Source organism: Anabrus simplex, chromosome 2, assembly GCF_040414725.1.
Source record: "Anabrus simplex isolate iqAnaSimp1 chromosome 2, ASM4041472v1, whole genome shotgun sequence".
In the NCBI taxonomy this organism is placed as follows: Eukaryota; Metazoa; Arthropoda; class Insecta; order Orthoptera; family Tettigoniidae; genus Anabrus; species Anabrus simplex.
The window spans coordinates 1238096672-1238112177 of record NC_090266.1 but is presented as its reverse complement, the minus strand read 5'-3'; the positions used below and the strand labels follow the sequence as shown (position 1 = coordinate 1238112177).

Genomic DNA, 15506 nt, shown 5'->3' with positions numbered 1-15506 from the left:
AAGTCATTTACCTGGTTAAAGTTTGAGTGTTTTGTTCATATGATAGCACCTAAAATTAAAACAAATAAAAGAAAGGAATATCTACTAATTACACATCGTGCTAGTGACATTGTGAAAGATTTTACATTAACTTCATGGTCAGTTACATCATTTACCTCACTAGAACTGCAGTGATTTGTCTCAGAGGTAATTTTCGAAAAGTAAGGGGTTGCGATACTTTCTCGTTTTGAGAAGGACATACTGTTTTCTGGCTTATGAACTATCCCCTGCAGCATTAGAAGTCCAATTAGAGTTTTTATCTCAGTTGGATTTGTATCCACCCAATCTCTAGCTCGTGACAGTGGTTTCAGATTCGGATGGGCTTCTAAAAACTGTTTAGCATACACATTGGTCTGTTCAGCAATATGTTGAAACATATCATCACCTATGAACTGTTCAAAATATTCCAACACATTGGATTCATCGTCGAAGTCCATATTTACACCACTAGCACCAGAAAATATGAATTTCTGACATGAAACACCACGCGACGGGAAAGGTTGAAACATGTCTATCACTTCGCCTTCATCCGATTCGTAATGTTGTTCATCTTGTTCTTCATTCTCATACTCTGAACCACTTTCACTATCAGGCTCACCTTCATCTGTATCAAACCACTCATCTTTGGATTTCTGAGAAGATAAATTGTCACAATCATTCTCTGAGTGTTGAATAATCTCGTCTTCGAACGTTTCAAACTTAGGCTTTGAACTAGATGCTGCCACATTTGGCCTACTGTGGACAGGTAGCACTGTACAGTTGTAAAATAAAAACAAATAATCTTCAAGAAGCATGGCATGTGGTATTTGCTGCCATCGTGTGGGAAAAACATCAATTAAGATGACAATACACGACTCTGCAAAGTAGCTTGTCATGCCTAGGAGGTATTCGTGGTAAAAGATGAGTACATGTATATTCTTCATGTCCATTACCCTGTAACATTCAGCGTATGAATATATACCTACGTCATGCCCAGTTAAGAGGTTAAATCTTCTATCTCTTCATATATCTTTCAATTTCTTCATCATCTGCTGAACTAGTAGGCATATAGACCTGCACTATTGTGGTGGGCATTGGTTTGGTGTTTATCTTGACAAAATAATTATTTCACTATGCTGGTCATAGTACCTTATCCGCTGCCGTTTTTCTTATTCATTATTAAACCAACTCGTGTATTTCCCTTGTTTGATTTTCTGTTGATAATTCTGTAGTCTCCTGACCAAAAATCCTATTCTTCCTGCCAATGTACTTCACTTATACCATCTCTATCTAACCTAAGTCTATCCATCTCCCTTTTTCTAACCTACCACAATGATTCAAACTTCTAACTTTCCACGCTCCGACTTGCAAAATGTCTGTATCCATTTTCCTGATGATCGCCCCCTCTCGTGTAGTCCCCACCCAGAGATCCAAACAGGGGGCTATTTTACCTTCGGAATATTCTACCCGGGAGGAAGCCATCATCAGTACATCATTCATACAGAGAGAGCTGCATGTTCTCAGTAGTTAGATACAGCTGTAGTTTCCCGTTGCTTTCAGCCATTTAGCAGTATCAACACAGCCAAGCCATGTTGAATATTATTACAAGGCCGTATCAGCCAATCGTCTAGACTGCCGCCCTTGCAACTTCTGAAAGGCTGCCACTCTCTTTTCTATGAATCATTCATTTGTCTGGCCTCTCAACAGATATCCATCGGAATGGTTGCACTTGCAGCTCAGCTATCTGCTTCATTGGGACACGCGAGCCTCCCCACAGCGGCAAGGTCACATGGTTCGCAGGGGAGGGCTACCATATTCACTGAAAATAAGAAAACCGTGTTTGTCACTTTGTAGGAGTTTCCAGGCCAGTCCCTGTCATGGAAACAGTGACACACTCCCTTCAAGAGGCTCTTTCCTGTGGCTGCAGTGCACAGCATGAAAAATATCACATAGTAGGTGAAATCCTGTTGAGTGCACCGTGAGGTCTTCTGAACTATGTCATGTCAGATCTCTAAACAATCCTTCATGGGAAGAGTACCTAAGCTTTATTTTTGGATGTAAAGTTGCATAAACATAGTCTCTTGTCTAAAATTAGTAGGCCGACAGGTTATCTTCTTAACACCCTCTTGTATTTTGTCAACATCCCAGGATGCTATAGAACAGTGATTCATGTTTTAAGGAAGCCTTGGACCTATGGGAGTAATGGAGTTCCACTTCAGTTTGACAAGCTATGGATTCCTTGGAAACAACTTGGCAAAAGTAATGGAATTCGATGAGTTGCTATCAGTATTAAAGTGGATTGTGGAAGAAATATAGTAGAACTGGCTGGGGTCAGCAAAGAGGATGCATCTGGATATATTCTGGGTTAATAATATTTGAATAATGGGAGAGACCATGGAAGTGATAAGGTGTTCTTAACAGGTGTGAAAAGGGAAAGGTAGAGTATGGGGTGTGATTGCTCATCAGGAAAGCCGTAGTATGCAACATAATTTCAGTTAGGCATGTAAATGAATGGATGATATGCATAGATATACCACTGTAGTTGCAGGAATTAGGAAAGAATTGTATCAATGTATTCACCATGTGAGGAAGGAGATCTCTAATGACAGTAGACAAGTTTTATGAAGCACTGGGTGACATAAAAGTGAAGGATAGGATAGTGTTAGTGGGAGATTTCAATGTAAGAATTGTCAATAAAACTGAAGGATATAGAAATTGATGGGTCAGTGTTAATTGCACTTATCAATAAGGAAAGGAACAGGGAAGATTGTAGCCACTGATAAGGAAGCTGACAAGAGTGGGAAGCATTTACATTACTAGCAAATGCTGGGGCTGTATCTTAATTAAGGCCACAGCCGCTTCCTTCCCACTCCTAGCCCTTTCCTATCCCATCGTCGCCGTAAGACCTATCTGTGTCAGTGCGACGTAAAACAACTAGCAAAAACTTGATTAGCAGTTCCAAATTCGTTCAGGTATATGGATATTCACTGCAACACGTGGGAGATCGGGGCACCAGATTCATATTAGACTCTATCAGAATTGACTTCGTATGGTAGAACATCAGTAATGGTACAAGATGAGCCCTGTGACGGGAACGGAGGAAGATGCTCTATAGTTCTTACGGCCTTACTGAGGTCACCAGACAATGCTACAAACTGTGGAAGATAACGTGGGTGCAAGGTGAAAACATTTTCGTCATTGGTTTCTTTGCAGCATATACCGGTATGAATGAAGTGAGTCAGGTGTTAAATTATCACTAGGGCTCGGAAGTTCATGCATTTGCATGTTTTTTTAGGGATTAAAAATGTGTGCTTATACATTATGTGCACGAATTATGGAATTTTCAGTCATTTGAACGTGCTTTTATGGTGCATATAACTGCATATTTTTGTGATTTTGATAAATGAATCATATTTTAATACATATATATTAATATATGGCATATTTTAATCAGTTTAATGGTTTTTACAGTATTTTTTAATAAGCTTTTTTCATCTGGTTGATGTTGGCAGTAATGTTGCGCATGATGACGCAACTTGTCATGTGGTGAGGAGTTGTAATGTCACGTAGTGAATCCCCTGTTTCATCATCTACCCTCACGTTTTGTGCTAAGCTCTCGACTGGCTGTCCATTGAGTCGTGTAACGGTGTTGTGAACTGGTTGTGACCAAACTATGTTTTGCGTATAGTGTGTGTCTGTTAAAATGTTCTTTACATGCCGAAAATAAGAGCAACTTCGAGTTGTAGATAACTAGTTTACAGGAGTAGTTTTCAGGTGACAATATCTACAGATAATAGGGTACTGTTCTGTGGAGCATGTGAGAAAACTATAGGGAGTGACAGAAGATTGCAAATAGTTCAACACATAAACTCAGCAAAACTTAAGGAGAATTTAACTAGCAAACTCTCAAATTGAGAGCCTGTTCAAAAACAACTATTAGTGTGTTTAGGAAGTAGGATTAGTGAATTTTCTTAAGACTTGTGCCAAGCATTTTTGTAACCGTTACTTCAGCGGCTACAACAAACACAGTAAAGGGAGGAAAGTAAGTGCAATTACATGGTACCCAAGACACTACACACACAAAACAGCTGATGAACTACGCGGAACTCCGCCGATAACAACACTGGTAAATATCAGTAGGGGCAACTTGACAATAAAAACTTAGGAACGTGAAAGGAGCTGGGAACCTGCCAAGGGCATGGAGTAGGCTTAGGTTGCAGATTCCGGAAAATCAACCCTGATCCTTGATTTTCAAAATATATTATTTACCAAAATATTATTTACAAAGGACTTTACAAGCAAATTCCGAACAATTTCAGTCATACGGAACTTGTGAAATACAAATTACATGTTCCTTGAGACACACAAATTGGACGTTCCTTGACAATAGCTTCCTATAAGTTCAAAGAGTCAAGCAAATACCATACATCTAATTACAACCCAAGTCGTACCATACAATTTAGAGATAAGTTAGTGACACGGAACTACTAGAGGCAAACCCCAAGGTAAATACATAAAACTACAATTTACATGTTTCGTGAAACAAGGAAAGGGGAATGCCTCAGAAACAAACAGGCGAGCCCAGCTGAAAAGCTAAGGCATCCGAAATAATTGAGTGGCGAGTCTGGGTAAGGTTAGAGCAAACTCCTATATGCAAAAGCAAGAGAACATTAAGTGAAATTTAAGGTAGAACAGAAATCGAGAGTGCTTACCCCAAAGTGGCCCATCCCGGTAACGAGACAACGTCAAAACTTCGGACAGTCAAGAGATAGAAGACGGACAGCCAGACTGACCACGAAATTCTGCCTCGCTCTCTTTAAAAAGGGAACCCTGGCCTTGGAGTACCCAATCAGAACGCAGGAGCCCGCCTATTGCCACTCAGATTCACCAATCACAACTCCTACTTCAGTCGCGAAGTTTAAATAATTTTCTCAAGTACGCACGATCGCGAATCTTCCATTTCCAGAACAGTCAGAACATACTTTCTAGAATACATAACTAACAAAGGCCAGTACACCCTGTTCAAAAATTCAAGTTACAACTTTCTGGATAGTTTGAGTAAATATAGAAATGAAATCTAGTTGTTACAAATACTGTATGTTACCAAAATATTTACACTGTACAGGTTAGGTAGTACATGGAATACAAATAAAATAAGCTGCAGTCGCTTAAATGCGGCCAGTATCCAGTATTCGGGAGATAGTAGGTTCAAACCCCACTGTCGGCAGCCCTGAAAATGGTTTTCCGTGGTTTCCCATTTTCACACCAGGCAAATGCTGGGGCTGTACCTTAATTAAGGCCACAGCCGCTTCCTTCCCACTCCTAGCCCTTTCCTGTCCCATCGTCGCCATAAGACATATTGGAGTCGGTGTGACATAAAGCAACTAGCAAAAAAAAAAAAAGAACTCTTGCATCCATTTTTATTTTTACATCAAAGAATACCATTCATGTCGCTCCCTATCTCGAGACATTCGACTAGTTAAAGCTTACACATTGATTCACTTTCAAATAAAGCAACCCTGCAGTATCTCCTCCACTCATCTGCATTACACATGAGTGTGTAAACGTGCCAGGGTGTGGAATTCTGTCCCATGAGAGTTAGTAACTGCAAGACATTAGCTTCTTTTAAAGGGATTTCATCCTAAGTGTGTAGCCAAGTTGTGAGAATGAATGATGTAGTACTTAAGTATTCATAAAATTCATACTTGTATTAAGATGCTCCAAGTCATGGAGATCATAACGTCAAATCAAATCAAAATCTCTTTATTTGCAAATGATGTGTCTACCTTGGTGGCAAATGGTACACTAAAATACATTATTGTCAAGCACTAAATTTTAAATTAACAAGAGACGAAGAAAATTTTCCTAGAATACAATATTATACAATTTACGCTAATAATTTGTTCTATTAAACACACACATCATCCTTAATAAATTTATATTGTTTACAAAATTCTACTTATAATATCTTACAAACATAGTCAACTCATATACAGTATGTGAAATTACTTCTAATAATAATATACAACTGGTATAAGATTAAAATTAACATTGAATTTATTTACATATTTATATTTTACCCATTTTGGAACCTAAGTAGCATAACGACCTGCTGCGTCTTAACCAGAGCCCCTTTTGCCACCACTTTTCAGAGTTCCTGAAGGGCCTTCACAGCTACCATAGCGGTTCCAGGGCCCTCGAAGTCCCCACTGTACTTCACCCCTACAGGCAGTCCCCTACTTGGGCTGTCCAAACTCCATAGACCAGGGGATGGAATTAATTTAACTACACACATTTTTTATTTACAATATCCTGCACTGGTCGAATGCCCTCTAACATTTAATTTATTATCTCTGTTGTTGTTTATTCTCTGCTTGAATATCTGTACAGATTTTGGAAAAGGATTAAACACTACCCCTGGTAAACTGTTCCACTCCTTCACGCCCTTCCCAATGAATGAAAATTTACCCCAATCGCTTCTGCTAAAATTCCTTCTAATTTTGTACTTGTGGTCAGTTCTACCAATATAATTATTTTCCAACTGAAGCCTCTCACGGATATCTCTCCATGCTTCTTCTCCTGTATAGGCTCTATATAATCCTATAAGTCTAGTTTTCTCCCTTCTCTTACTTAAAGTTTCCCAACCAAGTTCCTTTAACATTTCTGATACACTACTCTTTCTCCTGAAATCCCCTGTTACAAACCTTGCTGCTTTCCTCTGCACACCATCTAGTTCTTTTATTAGGTATTCTTGGTGAGGATCCCAAACACTGTTTGCATATTCCAATAATGGACGAACCATACTTAAGTAACTTTTTTCTTTTAATTCTTTGTTGCATCCTTTAAGTAGCTTCATTATGACATGTAACGATCTGTATGCTTTCCCAACAATGTCATCAACATGACCCTTCCAGTGCAAATTACTTTCAAATCGCACACCTAAGTATTTGCACTTGCCATCTTTTGGGATAACTACCTCATCCAAAGTATATTCAAATTTAGTTTTAAAGCTCCTGTTTGTAAATGTTGTAACAGTTGATTTGCCTCCATTAATCTTCATATTATTTTCTTCAACCCATTCTTGGATACTCTCAAGGTCCCTTTGTAATTCTGAGCAATCCTCAGTGTTATTTATTTCCCTATAAACAATTATGTCATCTGCATACAATCTTATTTTCGATGTTCTCTTGTTCCCTAAATCATTTGCGTATATTAAGAAAAGTAACGGACCGATTATACTACCCTGTGCAATTCCCTTCCAAACTTTCTCTTCCTGTGATATATTATTTCCTACTTTGACTTTCTGAACCCTTGAATTTAGAAATGTTCTTATCCAACGTATAACCCTTACGTCCAATCCTATTCCCTCCAATTTCTTTAATAATATTCCATGTTCCACTCTATCAAAGGCTTTGGAAAGATCTATGGCTATGCAATCCAACTGGCCTCCTGAATCCAACGGATCTGATATGTCCTGCTGAAATCCCACCAGTTGTGCCTCGCAAGAAAATTTCTTTCTAAATCCATACTGGCTCTTCATGAACCAATTTTTATCATCACATATCCCTCTGATGTACTTTGCTATTAAACTCTCCAGTATTTTACAAACTATACTGGTCAGGCTGATTGGTCTATAGTTCTCTGGTTTCCTTTTATCACCCTTTCCTTTATAAATTGGTATTATTATAGATTCCTTCCATTCCTTTGGTATCACACTATTATTTATGACATAGTCAAAGAGAAATTTTAAATAAGGCACTATATACCACCCCATTGTCTTCAAAATACCTCCCCAGTAATTTGATCACTTCCTGCTGCTTTTCCTTGCTGAAGCAGTTGGATTTCTCTGAAAATATCTTCATTTGTGAATGAGAAGCTTCTTGTTTCCCTCTGTGTCTCTCCCTCTCTATCTTATGTTATGGTTTCCAAGTCCTGACAATCTTCTACTGAATCTCGGAATTCCCTACTGAAGAGGTTTGCTTTCTCAGTATCTGTTAAATAGTGTTCACCCCCTTCTCCCACCATTGTAGGAAATTTGGATTCCTTTTCCTTTTTTATTCCTAATATAAGAATACAGCTTTTTCCATTTCCCTTTATGGTCATTACCCTCTTGAAGAATGCCATTCATTAGCTGTTTTCTAGTTTCTTTATTCTCCCTACCCTCTTTGATTTTCCTGTTTACTATTCTACATTTTCTTTTTAATTTTCTTATTTCCCTTGTGTAATAAACAGGGTCTGAGGTCATTTTACCCTTCTTAACAGGTACAAATCTCTTCTCTCCTTCCCAAATGATTCCTTTAAATTTAGCCCAAAGTGTATCCACATTAGTCCCTTCACTTATCCAAGAACTGAATTGTGATTTAAGGTAAGTCCCAAATTCATCAACTTAAGTTTTTCTGTATAATTTCTTGTCTTGTGTGACCCTCTTATTAAGCCTTTTTGGTACCAGTCCTACATCCATTATTACAGCCTTATGGTCACCTATTCCTTCAATTACCTCAGTTTTATCAACAATTTCCCATGGTTTAACAAGAATACATCTAGTAAGTTATTGAGACGAGTCGGTTCTTGTACTACTTGTGTAAATCCTCCCTCCCAAATTAACTTATTTTCCTGTTTCTGTTCATGGGCTTCACTTGCAGCTCCATTCCATTCAACTTCGGGCAAGTTTAGATCTCCCCCAATTATTACCATATCATTATTATTGTTTTTATGAGTATAATCTATTATTTTCTCAAATATTTCCATGTCTCTTTCCTCTCTTCCAGGCCTGTATGTTCCTATAATTCCCACCTTCTTCATATTATGACAAACTAATTTTATCCCTAATATTTCATCCCTTTCATCAGTAACCCATTCATGTGAACAATAAGTTTCCTTCACCAGAATAAACACCCCCCCTCCCTTTTTATCTCCTTGGTCTCTACGATAGACTGTATACCCTTCTGGAAATACTTCTCTATTACCCACCCCTTCTCTCAACCACGATTCCATTCCTATCACCACGTCCGTCTCATAAGATTCCATCAATGTACCGAATTTTAATTGTTTATTTACTACACTCTGACAGTTTACCAAGAGCAATCTCAGACCTCCTTCCTCCCTAAAACGTGACTGTTGCAATTGGGTAACGTTTGACTCATGAGTTGAGAACGTCCCTGGAACGCAGATCCTTGTACATAGATCTTGATTTAAGGGTCTGGGTTTTCTGGCAAGTTTCCCTGTATGTGCCAGTTTAGTGGTATGGGTTTTCTTAAGTACAGATTAGTTTGCAAATCTCTGTTGATAATTGTAGCAATTTGTCTACAGAGATTTGCTTTTCCATTACCATTCAGATGTAACCCATGCCTAGTGAACATTTGCCTGCCAAGACCTAAAGTATCTACTACATAGACATTTCTAAAACTCTTACATAATCTCTTGATTTTTATATTTACATCATTTACAGCTTTGTTCACACATGAGTCCTCTAAAAGGTCATACCTAGGTGGCTTTCGTATCTAACTCTAGAACCAGTGGTGCATATTATGTTATAACTTACTTTTTCGTATGTACGCCATCCTACACATAACCAAACTCTTGTAAAACCTTCAGTTGTTATGTAATTAATATATTTTAATTCTTTTATTAAAATGCTAAGTACAACTATACCCTGTAAATATGTATTGCACATTTGTATAACCTCAAAATCTTTGTAGTTGAAAACTGTAGAATGCTCTGTAGTATTCGTATTGGGTATAATCCACTATCATTCTGATACTTATTTAGGTTTCTGGAAACTTACTGTAATGATTTATTATCCAGATACATGTGGAAACATTAGGAATTTTGTAGTTTCTGTCACTATGGTTTGTGAATATGTAATGAAATATTCGAGTTTGATCTATTCCAATCAAGAGTCCGATTGATGGATTGTTCCTTGTATGTTTGGATGTGTTCCATTTAGAGTGTTGCAAGAACATTTCTTGACTGAACGGTATGTATATCGAGCTGACAGGCCAAAAGGCCGATCAGAGCAGCAGTTAGAGTGAGTGAGTGTTACTATGACCTGAGAATTTGGTTGATATCTGAACTTATCAGAATCGACTGTGTGATGGTGAAGTGAACGATCAGTGTGAGGTCTTTATATCTGAACTTGTCAGAATCGACTTGAGTGAGAGGGTAGTCAGTCTTGCCTTGTGATGGTAAAGTGAACGATCAGTGTGTGGATTTGTTGATATCTGTAGTTGACAGAATTGATAGTAAATTGCATCAGTGTGTTTCCCTTCATAGTGTTGTGTTGTGTATAACTGTGTGTTGTTACAGAATAGGCATAGCGGCAATAAAGTGGTTTTATGCAAAGAAATGAACGTATATTGTGCGATGTTTATTTACACCAAAACAAAATAGCATTGAGAACGATAACTCGTTTGTTTTTGAATTGTTAGAATCATCATTATTACTCACTATCATCTAGTCACTGTTTTTGAATTGTTAGAATCATCATTATTACTCACTATCATCTAGTCACATACAGCATTTTGTCGTTATGTTACTATATAACGCCGTTTTTTTCCACTGCAGATTGTATGCTAAAAGCTCCTCTCGCTTATCACTATAATCACCTTATTAATTTGTGAGGTTAGACAGTTGAACCTATAGTAAATATTAGAATGTGGATAGCGCCAGGAGTCTTAACTCGCCACTTGTAAAGGCATAAATAAATAAACAAACAAATCTTCTTATTAGACCACATACATGAATGGAAATCTACACCAGGCAAATGGTGGGGCTGTACCTTTAGGGCTCGGCAGCTTCTTTCGCACTCCTAATCCTCTCCTACCCCATCATTGCCATAAGACCTATCTGTGTTGGTGCAACGTAAAGCAACTTGCAAAAAAAAAAAAAAAAAAAAAAAAAAAAAAAAAAAAAAAAAAAAAAAAAAAAAAAAACCACACACATAAGAAAAGTGAACGAAATGTGATTACTTACGATACTTTAAATGAAAGTTATTTTTCTTGCTTTGGCATCAGCAAACTCTTTTATGACTTAGTTAAAATCCATTGATTTAGCCAGCTTGTGTTCTATCAATACCATATTGTTGACCTCAGATAAGTTGTTGTAACTTTAAGCTTTGAAAAACATCTTCCTCCACTTGCCACTGTCACCAGTTGTTAGCAAAATTTGTAGTGCTACATGTACCTTGGGCACAAAACCATACTCGTGTAAGAGTTTCAACATTTCAATTGGTGTACTTCCGGGCTTCATCAATGTGGAGACCACTTCAGTTCATATTTTAAATAAACAAGACCGATTTCTATAGTCTTTACCCGATTATGACTGTCTCGCAACTTGGGACACTTACCAGTTAGTCTTTATTATTATTATTATTATTATTATTATTATTGTTACGGAGTTCTCCGTGGTAGTTAGAGGTGAAAGAAGGTGCTGGGATGAATAGGTCTCAATCTATGAAATGAAAGTTAATTTAAAATATAACAAGGTTATATTTTCTTTTCAAGATCAAGAAATAACAAATATAACAGGTACTTAGTAGCCTAGCAACAAATCGAGAATGTACAATTACAGTAGTTACAGGATTTGGGCTCCGAGAGCCAGACACACAATTCTTGAGCTATAAGCCCAACTTTACCCGTATACAAGATTCAACCAAGGGGCAGAAGACCCCAATCATGCTCAAGAGCACTTGCTCCCAATTACATAGTAAAAGCCTCCTCGAGGCACACAGAAACAAATTTTTTTTTTTGGAAGAGCAACCCGCTCTCAAAGTTCCAGCCTATCAAAGGCCACACCAAATTCCACCTTCAAGCTGTCCTCTAAGGACATAAACACAGGGGTAAAAATACCCAACCTACTGAGGCCGATTTAGTAAATAAACAGGAAAATTACAAGGCCCCAAAATACAAACTTGAGTGGAGGCGTAACTGGCACTCCGAATATACTTTATTAAAACCTATTTGGCTCTAGGCCGCTTATGCAAGGGCTAATCCCATACTACAGAGGTGACTTATACATTAGGAAGGGAAGAAACGGTTGTGAAAATAAGTTCACCTCAAAGCAATAGGAGTGGGAGCTCGAGAGGGTTAAGCACTGTCTATCCCAATATGTAGTTTAAAGAGATAGAATCTATACCAAGTGTCTTTTACATTTTAGAGGAAAGTTACATGGTAAAAGGTATCGAACCTGCCCCGAGAGTTAAACTGCTGAGCTAGCAAGAAAATAAGTTATTAAAAGGCCATTACCTTATTGAAGAACTGCTGCCCGACGAAAGAGGCGCTACATAATTTACACTATGATGGATGTTACTGAAGTGGCCCGGAGACCCAAAAATCAGCAGTTTATATACCCTCGTGGAACATTCTAGACCTTTCAAGAATAAGAACACCCGCCCACAAGCTTTTTATTGGACGGCCAAAAGATTACATGTCAAAACTGAAGAAGAAAACCAGGATTGATGGAAAATTAATTACAGAAATTTATGATTGGCCAATTTCAAAACTGGCGGAAAGAAAGGGTTAACGTTGCCAACTTAAACAATGGCAGCAAGAAATTTAATAAAGAACAAACTTATAAATACTAAATTTCTTCAAAAAAAAAAAAAGGTTCCTACACTTCGCACTAGAGTGCACAATTGTAGTTCATAAGAGGTGCCATCTAGAAGAGAATGTTCGCACTTCTTGCTACAGAGAAAACAAAAATGCATCGAAAACGACACAGTTCAGAACGCTTCAAAATTTACTAGTAGGGACATCTTCTGAGAAACTTGAGAATTAACCCGGTAGTTAAAGTTCAGGCTTCCTCCAATAGAGGAGTTTCAACTGGCGCAAAGTTCGAATTAGCGGCGTGGAGGTGTACCACACGGTACAATTATTATTATTATTATTATTATTTTTTTTCTTTTTTTTTCTTGCTTTTTTTCTTTACAAGTGAATAGACCACTAAAGATCACGCTACAACTTCATTTCTTTCTCTTCGTGTTGAGTTTTCTCTGCGTCCAATACTCCTTCATGCGTTCGCTGGCCTGCTTCCGTTGTTCATCTGCCCAGGCTCTGCCAGTCTTCCTAGTTCTTCCTGCGGCTTGAACACCTTCCAAATTCTTCAGTGTGTTCCTAAAACTATTCCTTTCTAACAGCTGGTCTTCCAAGATACTTAACCTTTCCATATCCTTCTTCGTTTCCTTAATCCATGCTGTAGTGGTCTTTTTTCTCCAGAAGTAATCAAATATCTGTTTGGTAAGTCTGTTTGCATTCATTCTGTGTAGATGTCCAAGAAACGCCAGCCTCCTTTTCTTCATGGTCTCTGAGATTCTTTCCACCTTCTGGTAAACTTCTTTGTTACTCTGAAGTTTCCATCCGCTTTCAGTTTGGACAGCTCCCATAATTTTTCTGAGGATTCTTCTCTCCAGGACCTCTAGCTTCTCCAGCTTGTAATTCATGGACAGGCATTCACTGGCATACAGGCATTCTGTTTTGACCCCGGTGTTGTAATGTTTTAATTTGGAATTCCAAGATAAGCACTTCTTATTGTAGATGTTTTTTGTCAAGCCGTATGCTCTCTCCATTTTTGAGATCCGATCTTCCACTGCAGGTTTTTCTAGTCCATTCTCCTGTATCGTCTCACCAAGGTACTTGAACTTCTTGATCCTTTCTATCCGTCCTATCTCTGTTTCTAGGAATTTTGGTCCATCTTTGATGTTCGTCATGAATTTGGTCTTTTCTGCTGAGATCCTCAGTCCTGTTTGGCTGGCGATTCTTTCCAAGAGGTTAATCTGGATGGTTGCGACCTCTGGACTTTCTGATAGTATAGCAAAGTCGTCAGCAAAAGCCAAGCAGTTGACTTTAATCCCACCTGATTTTCTCCCTAGACAGATCGGGATTATCCCTTGATGTTCAAGTTCTGAGTTCCATATTCTTCCTATCTTTTCTAGGACACAGTTGAATAGGGGTGGGGATAGTCCATCCCCTTGCCTCACGCCTGTCTTGATTTCAAATGATTGTGAGAGATGCCCGAAGAATTTTACCTTGGAGGTTGTGACTGGTAGGGTCTCTTTAATTATATTTGCCAGTTTGGTTTTGACTCCAAATTCCCTAATGATCTTATCCAAAGTCTCTGTCCACCGAATCGAAGGCTTTTTTTAAGTCATAAACGACACCACAATTTTCTTACCACTCAACATTCTGTGGCGGAGTATTGACTTCAGGTTGAATATTTGTTTGATACAGGAGCGGCCTTTCCTAAACCCTGCTTGGTATTCCCCTAGTTGTTGGTCCAGATTCGCTTCTATTCTATTAAGAAGCAAGTTTGAGAGAATTTTATAGGCGATCGGGAGGAAGGATACGCCCCTATAGTTCTTGACATCTTGCTTGTCCCCTTTCTTATGCAGCGGATGGATAAGTGCTGTTTTCCATTCTTCTGGGATTGTCTCGTTCTCCCAGATTTCCTTGATGATTTGGTGAAGATCATCTAAGATTTCCGGTTCTGCCCATTTCAACATTTCTGCTGTTATTGAGTCTTCTCCACTAGCCCTGTTGTTTTTGAGGTTTTCAAGAGCTTCCTTGACTTCTTCCTTTGTTGGTGGTTCATCATCTTCTGAGTTCTCTTGTATGTCTGGAAATTCTAGTTTAGAGGTTGGGGAAGGACAATTCAAGAGAGTGTGGAAGTATCTGGCTAATATCTCACAGTTTTCTTGGTTGTTCAGTCTGATTTTACCCTGTTCGTTTCTGAAGATCAAACTTGGCGCTTGGTATCCTTTGAGTTTTCTCTTGAAGGTCTGATAAGTCTCTGGAATTGTTCTTGAGTCGGTCTGGATCTCTTCCAGGTGAGCTCTTTCAAATTATCGTTTTGTCCTTCGAAATGTTCTGGATGTTCCTTTCCTCTGTTGCCTGAATTGTTCCATTTGTTCCTTTCCTCTGGAGCATTTCCATTTTCTTCATTTCTCGGACCTCTCCCTGAGAGCTTCCTCGCACTCTTCATTCCACCATATTTCTCTTTTCCTCCTAGCCTGTCCGAGTGTTTTCTTTACGGCTGCATTGATTCCCGTACATAGTTCTTGCCAGTTGCCCTTTCTGCTGGTCTGGATTTTGTCCCTGATGTTTCTAATGATGTCTTCAGTGATGTTCATTTTGTTTGTGTTTTATTTCATTATTTTAGGTGGGTCTCTCTTTTGTGCTATTGGGAGAAACTTTGGAGAGATAGTGGTCTGAATCGAATTCACCATTCCTAATCACTTTGATGTTCGTCACCTCCTTTGATTTTTTCCTTGTTATCGCTACGTGATCCAATTGGAATTCCCCTAATTCGGGCTTCGGAGATACCCATGTCTTTGATTTTCTTGGGAGTTTCTTGAAGTGTGTTGACATAAGTTTCATCTGAAAAGCTTTGCAGAGTCCAATGAGCCTTTCCCCATTCTTGTTTGTCCTCTTATGTGCTGGATATTCCTCTACGATGTCTCTGTACTTTTGTTCCTTCCCAATCTGTGCGTTGAAGTC

At 38.5% G+C, this 15506-nt stretch overlaps 1 protein-coding gene across 4 annotated transcripts in view; it reads left to right on the top strand.

Annotated features, from left to right (window-relative positions):
- Positions 1-15506, top strand: part of Pex23 (peroxin 23) — a 986852-nt gene that overhangs the window by 18651 nt on the left and 952695 nt on the right. The window lies entirely within an intron of this gene.